The sequence below is a fragment of the Delphinus delphis genome, chromosome 1 (genome assembly GCF_949987515.2).
Source record: "Delphinus delphis chromosome 1, mDelDel1.2, whole genome shotgun sequence".
In the NCBI taxonomy this organism is placed as follows: domain Eukaryota; kingdom Metazoa; phylum Chordata; class Mammalia; order Artiodactyla; family Delphinidae; genus Delphinus; species Delphinus delphis.
The window spans coordinates 116204809-116210469 of record NC_082683.1 but is presented as its reverse complement, the minus strand read 5'-3'; positions in this window follow the sequence as shown (position 1 = coordinate 116210469).

Here is a 5661-nt window from a genome sequence, read left to right as displayed (position 1 = left end):
CCTGTCAGAGCCGCTCCGCGAGCCTCCGCCGGCCCCACCTTTTATAGTCAGCTCCCTACCCGCCTCCAGCCCGCCCAATAGGAGCTCTTCCTGCCGCAGAGTGACAGCCCCTGGCATCCAATGGTGGCAGGCTCAGAGGTCTGCTGCATTTCCAAACTAGGGTAAGACAGAGAGCGGGAAGGAGGGGGAGACCGTCGGGGGATGAGAAGATGGAAAATGAAGCAGGGGGAGCAAAGGAGGAAGGAGAGGAAGGAGTAGTACACGAAGGAAAGAGAGAGAGAGGCAGGGAAGGAGTGTGTGAGTTTAAGAAAGTGAAGAAAGAAGAGCTGGAAGGATATCAAGAGGGTGCATGTGAAGCAGGAAACTGAGTGAAAGGGTAAAAGCCAAGAGATTTTACAGATTAAGATTTAGTAATAGGATGGCAGTCTGAATAAGAGAAGGGCAGAAAGGAGGAAGGGAAGGAGAGGGAGAGATAGAGACAGAGAGGGACAGAGAGAGCAAAAGAGAGACAGAGAGATGCAAGGGGACGGTATTCTGTGGCAAAGAACAGGGGAATTTTGAAGTGCCTGTTTGATTTGGAAGATCATAGATCTAAGGAGTTGAAAGACATTTTAGGATTAATCAATTCTACCTCCCACATAATGCGAAAAACCCTTCTCCAACAAAACGATGGTCCCCTAGCGTCTACTTGAATAGGTAATGAGCTCCCCCAAAAAGTTAATTTACGACTGTTTACTCATTCAATCTCAGTCTGACAATGTGCCCTCCACTATGCTCCACTGTGGTGGTGAAGCTATTAAAAAAATGAGAGAGAGAGAGAGAGAGAGAGACACACACACACACACACACACACACACATTATGACCTTGCACCTATTGTTGCCATTAAAATAGATTTCAATATGCAAGTCCTAACTCTTAGAGTCTAGATTTTTTCTTCCTGCAATTCAGGTAGGAACCCATTTGGTGGTATATGTTTGAGTACCAAAACTAGCAAGTGGATTCTGCCCAGATGTAGGGAGCAGATGTGAAAGATGAAGCCCGCAGTCCAATCTATATAGATTATTTTTCAGTAAGATGGAACTTTACTAAATAATCACTATGTTGTATAAGTTTTAAGAAAAAAATATGATTAGAGCAAGATGAAAAGAAATAGAACACCTAGGTAAAAGTCAGGAACTTTCTGATAACTTCATCTGCTATTCCTAAATATCTAGCTTCCATTTCTACTTTAAAGAAATCCTTTAAATGCTCTTGCCTGTGATACTTCTAGGCATTGTAAAACCTTTTAGCCTACTTAAAGCTTCAGTCAGCCAAAGCCAAACACTTTCAGCGTTAGCCGTTACACCCTTTTGATAGTTTCTATCATGGCCTGTAATAACTAAGTCATTAATAGCTGAGCTTCTCTCAGCCAGCAACCACTGATCCCTTCTCAACAACCAGATTCAGATAAGACCTCAAATACCCTTTCTCTAGCGAGACCCTCTGTGTGTTTACATTTTCTCTGCCACTTCGGAAACAGAGAAGATGGAAAAGAAGATCACATCTTTTCCCCCATCTACCTGGGATCTTCTGACTCTCACTTTCCAATGGGAATCTGGTTGCCTAAGTTACTAAATTCTAAGTAGGCTAGCACCTACTTTATGCAGCCTACCCTCTGGCTTCCCCCACCTGTCTAAGGAACAGCTAATTAGCCTTGAAATGATTGTCTTTAGTGAAGCAGACCTCTCCAAAGTTCTTGAACAGTGATGCAAAGATTATACAGAGAATCCAAGATCCTGGATCAGAGGTTAGCAAGCTTTTTCTGTAACAGCCAGAGAGTAAATATTTTAGGCTTTGTAGGCCCTATAGTTAAACTACTTGAGCCTCCCATTATAGCTTGAAAGCAGTCATAGACGATATCTAAACAAAATAGGTGTGGCTATATTCTAATAAAACTTTATTGTGGACACTAACATGTGCATTTCATATCATTTTCATGTGCTGTGAAATATTCTTTTTCTTCTTTTACATTTTTAATGTAAAAACCATTCTTAGTTCACAGACTGTGCAAAAACAGGCAGCAGGCCAGATTTGGCTTACAGGCCATAAACTGCCAATCCCTGCCATAGATGATTAAATGCCCAAGTATGCTACAACAGTAAGTTGTATAACAGTAAATAGTATAGGTCTAAGAAGAAAGACATTGTCTAGGACTGAAAGAGTCGAAAGCTTCCTGGAGAAAATGGGATTTGGGCTGGATAAAGGAAGGCTAAAATTTAGACAAATGCTAGAAGGAAGGGGGGAAGGAGGAAAAGGTGTTGATCTGACATCTGGGTGATAACAAGAAAGAAATGGTGAAAGAAGACTGAGGTTTATGGTAGGGAAGTGGCAGGAGATGTGTGAGGGCCTTGAATGTCAGAATAAGGAATTTAAACCTTACCCTGGTACAAATGGCATTTTTAGATTATACTTGCAAGGAAAACATAGGACTGATTTGACAAGAGAAAGACCAAGAGCAGGGAGAAAAAGATGGGGATGTCATAATTGTACAAAGTGCAACAGTCTGGGTGACTATAGTGACAGTAACAGAAGAAAAGGGACAACATCAAGAAACCTAAGGCATAAGGAATCAATAACAAGATTTAGGAGAGGATTCGAAGTGACTCTTGGAATCGGGACCAGAAAATTGGGAGTTATTCAATTATTCACTGGCTATTAAACACACATTATGGCCAGGACTTATGCTAGGTGTTGGGAAAAGAAGACCCACATGACATAGAGCCTACAGTCTAGAAGGGGAGAGATGGTCATGTGAACGCGAAGGTGCAATATCATTATGGGTGCTGTGGTGGAAGTCTGGGCAAGTGCAGTGAGAGTCCAGAAGAAAGAATAGAATGAGAATAACAATCTGAACAGGCATCATAAGGAGCTACTAAGAATAGCAAGATCCCATGCATGGAACCGGAGTTAATTTGTGAAGACATTCACATACTAGAATGAGGATAAATGAAATCAGGTATGTAAAGGCATTCTGTAAACTGTGATGCTAAAATGTGAGCTATTTTTACATTTTAACAGAGCCTTGTGTTATCTATATTAGGGAAGAACATAGAAGAAGAAAGGTGAGGAGGTTGAAATTGAGACTAAGAGAAAAACCCATAGTTTTCCATAACCAATAGCCTTAGGAAAAATGAGAAACCAACAGAGGAGAAAGAAAAAAGAGCTACTAGAAGCACAGGTTGAGAATCAGGAGCACATAACATCATAGAGGCTATAGGGAGAAAAGACATTTCATTTTTTTTTTTTTTTTTTTTTGGCGGTACGCGGGCCTCTCACTGCTGTGGCCTCTCCCGTTGCGGAGCACAGGCTCCGGACGCGCAGGCTCAACGGCCATGGCTCACGGGCCCAGCCACTCCGCGGCATGTGGGATCTTCCCGGACCAGGGCATGAACCCGCGTCCCCTGCATCAGTAGGCGGACTCTTGTCAGGGAGTCAAAGCAATGGGGAGGTTGATTGGGAGAAACATAAGAGAAAGCCCATTGAATTCAACAGGTCACCGGAGATCTTTGGTGAATTTAAAGATCAAAACCAGATTACAGGAAACAAAGGAAAGGAGGTAGCCTGAACCCTTCCTATTCAAAGAAGTGTTTGTGCCAAAACTTGGGAGGCCGAATAGGATAAAGCAGGCCGACTGGAAACTTGGCTCAGTGGACACCTGAGTGAGGTTGACCACATGTCAACTGCAAACACGGCAGGTAAGAACAGCAGGCAGCAATTGTTCAGAAGTCAGAAACGAGTCAGGAATCAGACTAAAAGACGAATGAGTATCCTGTCAGAAACTCAGAACAGCAAAAGATAATCAGCTATGAAAGACAGCAGCGAAGAGGGAAACAGGAAATGGACCCAGATGACATGGGATGTACCTTACTAAAAAATGCCTGGAAAAATAGATACCCATTAAGTATTTGTTTAATGAATGAATTCATTCTCAAATAATAACATGATGCCACATAGAATGGGCGTGAGTTTGGAATCAGACCTTAATTCATATCCCAGCCCATTTACTCACTCTGTAAACATTTATTATCTGCGCTTGGAGTACTCAAGACCCTAAGGATCCAAAGATAAAAGATGCAGCTCTTGACTTCAACTCACAGTTGATTGACAGTCAGAAAGTGACAGTTGCTCTGCAGTGTGATACGTGCTGTGACAAATGTGTGAGCAGACGTGTAGCTCTAACCCACAGGCTCCCAGAGGTGACCTGCTGTGCTCAGGCCCGAAGGGCCAAAAGGATCAAGGGAACCTGGTGGGGGGGGGTGGTGTGTGGTGGTTTGGAAGTGGGGTGTGTGCGGCAGTTCCAATCAGGCTGAATAATAAGGGCAGATGTTCAGGGGTGGTGAGCATATCTTGTTCAGGGAACTCTGAGCGCTTAAGCACAAAGTATGATGTGTTAGGTCAGGGGAGGGAAGTGGGATAGATGAAGGCAGAGTGATAAATAGGGACCAGATCACAAAGCACTTCGTGTGGCATGCCAAAGAGATTGGATTTTATCCCAAAGGTGATGAGAAGCAAATGAAGAATTTTAAGCAGGGGAGAGACATGATCAAATTTGCATTTTAGAAATAGCAACAGCATGGAGGATGGGTTGGAAATAGATGAAGCTGGTCTTAGGGAGAATAATTTAATTCCACTACTTGCAGTGATAAGTGGAAAATGATGAGGGCCTGAACTCAGCTAAGAGGTAGTGGGCATGTAGAGGCCAGGAGACAGGAATGACAGGGCATGGAATCTGATCTTTTTTAGGGAGGGAGAGAAAAGGGGCTAGGTGACTCTCCGGCTTCTGGCTTGACATCAGGGAGAGGGCAGCAGTGGAAAAGAAGGAAAGGAAGAGTGTAAGAGAATGAATATTTATTGAATTCTTTCCATGTTCCAAGCACTGTGTAAGGAAGTTTACATATATCACTTTATTTAATCTTCACAACAAACCCAGCTAGTGGGTGTCATTAAACCCTTTTTTCCAGATAAGAAAACCAAAGTTCAGAGAGTTTAACCTACCAGGCTACAACCAACACGGTTGTTTTTCAGAGCCCGGCCTAGGACAGGTATGTTGGAAGAGGGTAAGGACATCAGTTAACCCTGAAAGCCTGTTCATCATGAATGCCAGGGGCACCCTGCAGCACATCCCCCAGTCTCAGTCTGCTCAGTGGGAGAGACCATGAAGCCTGGGGAGCATTTCTGTACATAAGAAGAGCAAGGTCAGAGAGGTGTGTTCCTAAGACAGCCCCATCTCAAAGAACTGCAAGGTGGACTTCTCCAAGAACAGGAAGGCTCAGGGCCAGGGAATTCCCTGGAAGTCCAGCGTTTAGGTCTCTGCACTTTCACTGCCGAGGGCACAGGTTCAATCCCTGGTCAGGAAACAACAACAAAAAAAGAAGGCTCAGGGCAATCCCTGGGCCCCAGGTGAAGGGGCAGCCCTGGGCCAGAGCATCTCTCCTCTAGCCTGAACTTCTCCCTAATTCAGCACTGAGCTAGGAAAAGGAAGTCAGCCTCCCTTCCCCAGTCTGGGAATGGCCCAGCCTGATGATATCTGACTCCCATGGAGCTGGGTCTCAGTGACTTCAAATAATTAGGAAAGGAACCAAAAAAAAGTGATTCAGCTAGCAAGAGCCGGAGTCAAAAT